Genomic DNA, 9937 nt, shown 5'->3' on the forward strand with positions numbered 1-9937 from the left:
CTGATTAACATACAAAAGTCAGCTTCCTCCTATAGCTGGGAGAAACAGATGATATGTTAGATGACAAAGTCAAGATTCAAGAAGATTTCAAGAGGCTAAATGAAGTCTTTAAACCGTGAAGATAAAAACTTCAGAGGTAAAGGTCAAGATCAGGTCTATACTTCAAAAAAATCAATGAAGTCCAGGATGAGGTGAAAGTGACTTAAGAGCCAGTTAATGCAAACACACACACACACACACACACACACACACACACACACACACACACACAGATTAAACCATAGACTGCTACGATTGTCTCATTTTTTTTAAAGAACAAAGGATAAGAGAGGTAATGGTTCCAGTGCCATCCATACTCCACAGACCACATCCAGAGGATTTTTTTCCTATCTGAGAGCTCCCTGCCTGACTGCAAGACATCTTCAAGCAGGAACATGTCCAGTGGGGCTGCTTGAATGGGGAAGAGCTCCCCAATCCCATCGGGTACAGGGCAGTTTCAGGAAATCGGGACTATTTAGCCCAAAGAAAGGAAGACTAGGAGGAGGCCTGACAACCATCTTAACATATTTGAATGTCTGCCGTGGAAAAGGGGGATTTGATGTATCCTTTAAGGCTTCACAGGTCTGATGGTTTGAGTTACAGGGAAGCAGTTTGGGGTGGGATATGGTGGAGAATTAATAAGTAAGAGGCCTGGACTGCCCCTTGAGTTGGCAAGCGCCTGTCATTGGAAGACTCCCCCCGCCACAGAGGGGAGAGGGCTCCCTCACCCCGAGCCCCTGACCTAGAGGGCATAGTGAGGGAGGAAATTCCTGCACAGGGAGGAATGTCCTGCTAGGTGGCCTCTAAGGTCCCTGCCGACTCTGAGGTTGGCCATTCTGAGAATAGGGTCTGGTGGGTTAGGGAGAATTTTCTATGAAGGAAAACATTTTATGAGTTTCTGTCTGGAGGGAAATGCATGGGGACACGTGGGAGCTGGCCTGTGGGTTCCTGCAAAGACGGCCATGAAAGAGGCCACTGCCCACCTTCACATCCCCAGCCCGCTTGCCGGGAGCCCGTCTCTTTTCACAGCAGGGAGTATGCCTTGGCGATAAAACCATTTTTGAAAAAAATAAAATAGAAGTGAGGCAAGTGTGCATGTTGTAGAAAGGGAGTACTTGTTTGGAGAATGTTTTATTCTTCTCCTTCGGTTGTTTTCTGAGTAGCTTGTCAGCAGACCTCTTGGAGAGGCTTCTATGCTCTGGAGTGTGTTTCCAAGTGTTATAGGCACACATGTTTTGGAAATCTAAACAGGCTGTCTGAAGCTGCTTTTTAAATTGAAGAACCGTTTTTTAAGTACTGTAGCAATCCATCTGAATTGAATATTTTAAAACAGTCCATGTTTGTATAAAGAACAGTTGTATCTCCATGTCCTGAACATAACTTCTTCTTGAAGATGATCAGAACTTCTGTGATATTAAAATTTGGGGCCACAGAGGACCGATTCTACAGCAAAGAAGGAATGGCCCCCAGAAACCCTTTGTATCCACCATGGAGGATTTTCTCCTGCCTTCTCTCATTTCTGGGTGGATTTACTAAGGCTTCTGTATCCCTGGTCCTGAGTGATAATGTAGCTAAACTGAAAAACAGGGCCCACGTCTTCAGGAAGCTTAAAATCCAAATTGGGAAATAGTTTTACCCACCTCTTGGTGGTAAATTGTAATGGTTGGTGGTAATTGTAAAGCAATTAACAGATGAGCAGTTCTGGCCATGGCCAGGATGGAGGTAAGACATGCTCACTAGCGCACACACCAGTGCAATGCAATTTTTTTTTTTTTTTTTTTGGTAGAACGACTCATATTATGATATCTTCTTAGGAAACACAGTTACAGAGGGGTGGTTCCGAAGTCTGTTACATAAATCTCAAAGTGCCATAGCTAATGCAACTGCTCTACTTGGCCTCTGTTCTTCAGGAGGCAAATTAGAAGGGAGTATCATGGAGGAACTGGTATGAACTTGTGGGCAGCAGAATGTGTGTATCTTCCACTTGGCGTTGAGCAGGAATGGAAAGTAAGAATAGTTAAGACAACTGCATTTGGTAACCCTGGTTAATTTATGCTCGTCAGATGGGTTGTTATATATTGTCATTCAAGATTCTTTTTTTTTTTTTTTTGCGGTACATGGGCCTCTCACTGTTGTGGCCTCTCCCGTTGCGGAGCACAGGCTCCGGACACGCAGGCTCAGCGGCCATGGCTCACGGGCCCAGCCGCTCCGCGGCATGTGGGATCTTCCCGGACCGGGTCACGAACCCGTGTCCCCTGTATCGGCAGGCGGACTCCCAACCACTGCGCCACCAGGGAAGCCCCAGGATTCATTTTTGAATCTCTGTCTTCTTTGACCTAACATCTGCTAAGTGTGTACTACCAGATTACAAGAGCGCTCTTATTACTGTTGAGGAGACAGATTTGTGAACACAAATTCCAATATGCTAGATGTAAAGAATTAACCAAGGCACCCCGTTTTCCAGCCACAGGACAAAAGGAATTCTCCAGGACTGCTTTGCTTGTCAGGTGTTCCAAATGGAACCTGAAAAGTGTCTTTCTCAACTTCTGGTACAATGACCAAAAAGAGGGGGGAAAATGATAGGAAGTGATAAACACTGTTTATGAAGAATGTGTCTCTTCTTTTTCCAGTAATAATTGCCCATGTGAAGGGATTATGCCATTATTTGCCCAATTCTCATGAACCTCACTAATGACAATGCTTTCGACATAGGGAAGATTATGTAAAGGGGGTGAAATTGGACATAAGGCTCACCCTCTTATCCCTGAAGTCTTCCCTGCTGTGTCGCTTGCTTAAAGGACGGGGGTTGCAGAAAGGAGGTTGGGTTTGGATGGATAACCATTACATTTTGTTAAAGATTGCAACATTATGCAGCCATTGTCCCTCCTCTGTCACGACTTTTCCCCTCATGACTTTCATTTCCTCAGAAAGTGTTGGGACCATAGTCCCTGGTTTCAGGATGGACACACGTCGTTCTCTTAGAGCCTGCTGGTCTGTATTCTAGAGGACACTGTCCCCCTGACTGCTGAGTATGCACAAGCATCTCGTCTAGTCTTTAACAGGGAGCCCAAATTATCTGCTTCCTTCCCCCACGACTTTTTCCTTTAAGTTAATGAACTATATACCTGCTACCTTAATTTATTTGCTCCCAGCCATCTGTCTGCACAATGAGAATTGATTATCAAAGTGAAAAGAGGACTTTGGGGCGAATAATCCTTATCTGAGACCCTTTGAGTCTTAGTTTTCTCATTTATAAAGTAGATTGAAGGAATTTAATGGATGCAATTTAGAAATGGTAAAGGCTGTAAAAATACAAGGTGCTGCTTACTACTGATCCCAGCAATCCCACCTCTTCTTTCTGGCCTCCACTGCCTACCGTCAACATTTCTTAGAGCCCTTCTCACTACCTCCCTTCTCCTGATTCATTAACATGCATTCCTTGTTCTTAAGAAGAAAATATATTTGCCACTACAGGAATCTGACTTCAACTGTCTGATTTTGTATTCCTTTAACCCTTTCAATAAACATTGATTTCTTTTCTGTGCCAGGCATTGTGCTGATGAGGTCTATAAAGGTGTATAAGAGGTAGTCCTTAGTCTCAAGGCAATAATATGGAGTATGAAAGATCTGGATTTGAATCTTGGCTCTGACATTTACCAGCCGGGTGATCTTGGAGAAGATGCATAATATTTGAACCTCAGGTTTCTCATCTGGTGTTATAAGGAGTAAAGGCAATAACGTGCCTGACTGATCCATTTTGTTAGTCTTCTGTAAATGTTGGATGATGATGTTGTTGTTACTATTACTATTATTATGCCAGGTCAGCCAACCCCTGGAATTCATTCACCGTAAACAGCTAATGCAGGAAAGGAGCTGTGGCCCTGCCTGAGGTAGACTGTGTTTGAGAGAACAGGTAAACTCCCCTTTGGTGATGTCATGAAATAACTGAGAAGAATTTGGTGGGAAATACCAGTTCATTCTTGCACTGGGCCTGGTGTGGCTGGGGAAGCACAGATGCACTGCAGGGTGTGGCCATTCTCCTAATCACCTGAGGACATCAGGCCACCTGTCTCCCTTTCTTCCCTTGCCACCTCCACCTACATTTACAGTGTGTTTCCCATCTTTACACTTTGTCTTTCTGTTTCTGCTATGAAACCACAGATTCTGCCTGTATTACAGGGTAACTTTTATTTCCTAAGGTTTTGTCAGCTCCTAGAAGACAGGAAATATTTTACTAGTATTTATGACTCCTGCAATATTACAGTAGTAGGTGCTCCAAAAGTATGCCATATATAATTAAACTGAAATTCAGTGATTCCCCGTTGATTATCTTATCAAAATTAGTTCCAAACTCAGCCCACAGTCAAAATCCTCCATGAACTTCATCTTCCACTATTCTCCAGGACTGCTTTAGACAATTTTTCTTCCCTTCCCAATTTTCTCTGCTGTTCTCACCTCTTCTGGAGGTGCTATTTTCCTCTCTTTACCTCATACTTACTTACTTCTTCACTTTTAATGCTGTGTTCATGTCCTACTTCTGCCACAGAATCTTCCCTTATTATCCAACTGACATGCATTTCTCATTCATTCATTTATTAATCTTTCATCTAGCACTATCTTCATTTAGTCTTGATTACATACTGTTTTATATTGTTGTCCAGTTGTTGCATGCTTTTGTGATATGGTAGACATTAGTCCTGCTCATCAGTATTTCTGGTTCTCCTCCTCGTGGGCCCAGTAGGATTGTACCTAACCTACCTCTTGTTAGTCACACCATGTGACTTGCTTTAGCCAATCCAAAGCAGAATTGACAAGTGTCACAAGCAGGCAGAAGCTGAAGAGTCAGTGCATGACTCTCTTCTTCTCCTACTGTTGCAGTGACCTGTAACAGTCCACAGAGTCAACCCTGTGTCAGCCTGGATCCCTGAAGATGATGTGGAGCAGAGTCCCACCTCCATGACTGATGAAAGACATGTACCATATATGAGAATTTAAGCACTGATTGATTTAAGTTTCTAGAATTAATGTAACTAGGTGATCCTAACCGACACAAGTGTCTTGTTTCCTGAGTAAGGCTAAGCACAAGGACTGAGTCTTCACTGGTTCCTACATGTCTCTTGGGACCTCAAGGAGCATAGCACACATACCAGGCTCTTACTGTTTGTTAAATGAACACGTTTTAATCCAATCACAGCACCTTTGGATTGAAAGGGATGACTAAGGTCACGTAATGTTAACATTCATTTGTTTGAATCTCTTCTATGACTTTTCTGCCTGGTGTTTAGTCTGTTTAAACAAGTACAGTGACAGTAGACTCACACCATTCAAGGCAGGTTTTTTTTTTGTTTTTTTAAATTATGCTAGAAAGTTCAGCCTTATATTGATCCAAAATTGATCTCAGTGTAGCATCCTGTCCTTGGTCTGAACCACCTCTCAAGCTGTAAGGGAAACATTGGCCCATGAGTCCTGCCCCTCACTGTGCTGGTGCAGAGGAGAGAGGGACGGCTCTTACTTGGGAGTATTTACGTCAATGAATTCCATGACCCAGGCTGAATTTTCCTCCTTGTTCAAGAAAAGCCTCAAAAGCCTCCAGGTCACTCGCAGAACAGCTTTAAACATGTTACTAGGGCAGAGCCACCACGTGAAGGAATATCTTTTCTTTGGCCACTCTCAAGTTGCACAACACATTAGAGGGGTTGGAGGAAAATTAGGAGTGCTCTGTGATCATGAATTGTGAGGACAGATAGTCACTATGTGGGATTCCACTGATGTTTCCCTCAGATGTGATAAAGCAACCCCAACTGTCGGCCACAAAACCATCCAGAGACACTCCCCTCACCAGCCCTGATGACCTCAGCTGCGCTGTGTCTGGCCACAGACCCTACGCTTTCTCCAGGGAAAGTTCCATGATTAAAAAGCCACGGAAGGGTCCACTTTCAAGGATGCTGCTGAATGGATCTGAATGGAAACCTGGAGGATAGTGATTTATTTCTCTGAGCTGCATCTCCAGGCTCTGCAGCCAGTGGTGGGCTCTGCAAAGGAGGGATTCATTCCCCGTCCTCCGTTCCCCCACCCCTGCCTCAAGAGCACTCGCAGCCCTGGAGCTGTTCCAGCCTCAGAGGGATTTAGAAAGTTGAAAGCTCAGCAGAGGAAATAATATCACAAATGAAATGGTTTTGAACCACAACAAAATGAGTTTTCCTTGGAAACAGTTTTGTTTCTTTAAATAAAAAACAAAACCTCTCAGACTGCAGAAAAACATGACCCAGAGACTGAGGCAATTTGGTGATCTTACACACGCCTTCCCACCCGGCCCCAAGCCCTTCTCTCCATTTGTCAGGTCAGATTGAACATTTGTGAGAAGCGGCTTCTTTGACAACTAGACACTCCCCAGAAAAGCCTGTGACTTTCTAAGGCCAAGAGATTGAGTTTTCTTCAGGAAGATAGAAAGAAGATAATAGAAAAATGTGATGAATTCATTCAGTTCATCCCCCAAACAATTATTCAACCAGTCTGCTCTCCAGGCACTGGAGATGTGAAGAGGAAAAAGACCCATCCCTATCTTCAAGGTGGGAGAAATAGCCATTCAATCAATAATTGTAAAATTTGAGAGTATATATTACACACACATAAAAACATATAAACAGCCTGGAATGTGTAAGGCGTCTTTCTTTGGAGTAATGAACGTTTGTTGAGTGCTACTATGTGTCAAGAATTCAATAGTTCTCACTAAAACCCAATGGAGGCAGAGGTACCATTACTATTCTCTCTTTCTAGATGGAGGAGTTGAGGCATAAAACGTCTAAGTGACATGCTCAAGGTCACACAGCAAGTAAGAGGTGACACCATGACTAGCACCAGATATGTTTCTATCACCAGTGGATTCATCCTTGGAGTTATATACACACACTTTATTTGCCCCTCCCCACAGACCTGGTAGGTAGGAATAAATGTTCTTGCTTTACTAAATGATGACATGGAGACAGAGAGATTGAGTAATAACTCACCCACAGTCTCACTCTGTGTAATCACGGGCACTCTAGTAAGTGGCAGAGCCGGGGCTTGACCCCAGGTTTGCTCCCAGCAGTGAGCTCTGGACGATGGTCCTAGACAGCGGGTCAGGACAGACCCAGACCCAGATGTAGAAAAGGCTTTCCATATCAACTAGCACCCAGCACGGTGCCTGGCACTTACTCTCTGTAAGGGTTTGTTGAATAAAATTTAACTTAAGCTCTACTTCAACACTCATAAATTAAGAAACTGAGACTCAGAGAGGTAGGTGATTTGTTTGAGTTTGCATAGCTAGTAAATGCAGTGAACAAAACTGGAATATAAGAAGGCTTTTGCAAGAAGACAAGAGCCTGGTTATTGTAACTGAGGCATGGCAGTATATTTGTATTTATCAAGACAAGCTAACGTGTGTGTGTGTGTGTGTGTGTGTGTGTGAGAGAGAGAGAGAGAGAGTGTATGTGTGTGTGTGAGAGTGTATGTGTGTGTGTGAGTGTATGTGTGTGTTTCTATAGTATTACCAAATCTTAGCGGCTGAAAGGTTCATAAAACAAAGATTTATTTCTTGTTCATGCTTCAACCCTGTAGGTTGATGGGGGACTCAGCTCAACCTGCGCACTCAGGACCTAGGCTGACAAGGGCTCTGCCATCGTATGATTTCACCATCTCGACAGAAAGCTTTGGAGTTTTCACTGCAGCACGGGAGAAGAGTATGGATAATTGCATACTGGTGCTTAAATGCTTCCACCAGAACAAGACCCCCATCACTTCCCTTCACTTCTCACTGACTAAAACAGGTAAGGTGACCACTCTTAACTTTTAAGGGGGTGAGCAGTGTAATCCTCCCTTGTGCCTGGAGGGAGCAGAGAACTGGGAATGCTCGTGAGTGCTAACGATGTTTTCTTCAGTGGCAAAGGGTTAGGTGCTTAGGATCTGGAGTTGGACAGTTAGATCTTTGAATTCCATCTAAGACACTTCTTGACTGTGTGATCTTGATTTAGTCTCTCTCAACTGTGGATGCCTCTTCTGTTAAATGGGGACAATAATAGTAACATGTAAAGCACTTAGTCCAGGGTCTGGCACCATGAAGGCCCTCAATAAGTGTTAGTTACATCTATGAGGTCACAACCACTTGGGAAGTATTACAGTAACATTTGTGTTTTAAATAGTATAGGCCTGGGGGGCAGGTATGAGGGCAACCAGACCAGACACAGATACATCAGTGAGGAAGCTACTGCAATATTTCAGGCAAGAGATGTTGAGGGTCTACAGCAGGGCAGTGGTTACAGGGAGAGAGAGAACAGATCTGAGGAAACCAAAAGGTAAAACTGGCAGGATGAACAGCGATTCTGAGCTGTATCTTAAGGTTGCTTGTATTCTTTCCCTAGTTGGTGGTCATGAGGAGGAGTGAGCACTGTGGCAAAGCCCTGAATGGGGAGAGACTGTTACAGGAGATGGAAGCAGCGATGGGAGCCCGAGGCTACTCCCTCTCCACTCCCACTTAACCTAGGTTACACGGGGAGTGGCAGAATGAGAAGCCCTGGAGAGGGTGGTAGGGAGGATGGTGCCTCAGGAAGTGTCAGACTTTAGCTTAGACCACAAGGAAAGAGTACAAGAAATGAGGTTTCCAAGGATGCAAAGGGATGAGAGGAGGATACCTGTGCTGGTAGGAACCCAGGATGAATAAGACAGTGGCATGAATACGTGTTGATGGATTGGTTTGGAGCCAGCACCCATTGGGCTCTAGACCCCTCCTAGGAGAGCCAGAGACTGAGGTCTAAGGTCTGAGTGCTGGCAGTGCCATGGCCACAGGATCTTGTATAATTTCTCCCAGTGGTCCCAGAATCTTACTTAATCGCTGTCTGATTAGTGTTTGTTAAGTTGGAAGGGAGACTACCGTTACGGAAGAGAGCGAGCCTGAAAAGCCCTCTTCCCAGCCAGACCTGAGATTGTCCTATCACCAGTGTTAGACTGAGGACATCAGGCAGTAAGTGTCACCAACATCTGATGCTGGACTATTTTGCAAGTCTATTCTTGTGAATTCCTCTTCAGACATTAAGTGCCGTCACTTTTGTCACTGCCTTTGAGCAGGACAGGGAGTGTCCCTGAGCTGAGGGTTCCTTGGACAGCCTCCATGATATGGAACTAATAGAATTTCTGTGGATTAAACCTTGGGTGTGAGCATATGGAAGGCTCTGCCTGTCACCGTGTTCCAGAACAGCTCTGACCAGACCCTGCCCACGCATGTGGGTCAGGGGAGGAGAATGAATGGGTCAGCTCAGCTGAGCATCAGTCAGCCTCATGGGCAGCGCGGAGATAGCCCAGCCTTTCCACTCAGTGGTGGCCCAGTTCCTGTCCATTAGCTCTGCAGATTGCATGTGGCCAGTGGTGGCCCGTGGTCCTCTTTTCAGAGCACTCAGTGCCCTGCAGCACTCTCTTCTCTGGTGTTGGGTGGTGTTGATGGATAAGGTGAACGTACCTAGCAACGTTATCAGTCACACACGGGCTCCTAAATTGCAATCCAAAACCAAGTAAAAATGTTTTTGGATCAACTGTGCCACGGCTCCCCTCCCTCTGTGCAGGTTATAAAGAATCAACTTGCTTTCATCCTTCCTCCCCCAACCTTTATTCTATTTGCTCATTAAAAAAAAGCTATTATGGTAAAATATAACGTAAAAATTACCATTTAACCATTTTAAGTGTACAGTTAAGTGGCATTAAGCACATTCCCATTGTGTGCGGCCGAATCAACTTGGTTTTAACTTGACTGCCAAAGACCCTGGTTTCTATCTTTTTCACATTCCTGCAAATACAAAACTGCATGTAGCAGCTCCGTTGGTCCTCCCTGTGTATGCAAACCATGGGAAGGATGGCACCATGGAAAGTACTC

At 44.5% G+C, this 9937-nt stretch overlaps 1 long non-coding RNA gene across 1 annotated transcript in view; it reads left to right on the forward strand.

Annotated features, from left to right (window-relative positions):
* The window catches only part of LOC116754505, a 61756-nt gene extending 53880 nt beyond the window's left edge, over positions 1-7876 (forward strand). The window contains exon 3 of the long non-coding RNA XR_004350061.1: positions 7636-7876. This is a non-coding gene — a long non-coding RNA (uncharacterized LOC116754505). The remainder of the gene's footprint in view (positions 1-7635) is intronic.
* Positions 7877-9937: the final 2061 nt, after the last annotated feature.

This window comes from Phocoena sinus, chromosome 1 (assembly GCF_008692025.1).
Source record: "Phocoena sinus isolate mPhoSin1 chromosome 1, mPhoSin1.pri, whole genome shotgun sequence".
Taxonomy (NCBI): Eukaryota; Metazoa; Chordata; class Mammalia; order Artiodactyla; family Phocoenidae; genus Phocoena; species Phocoena sinus.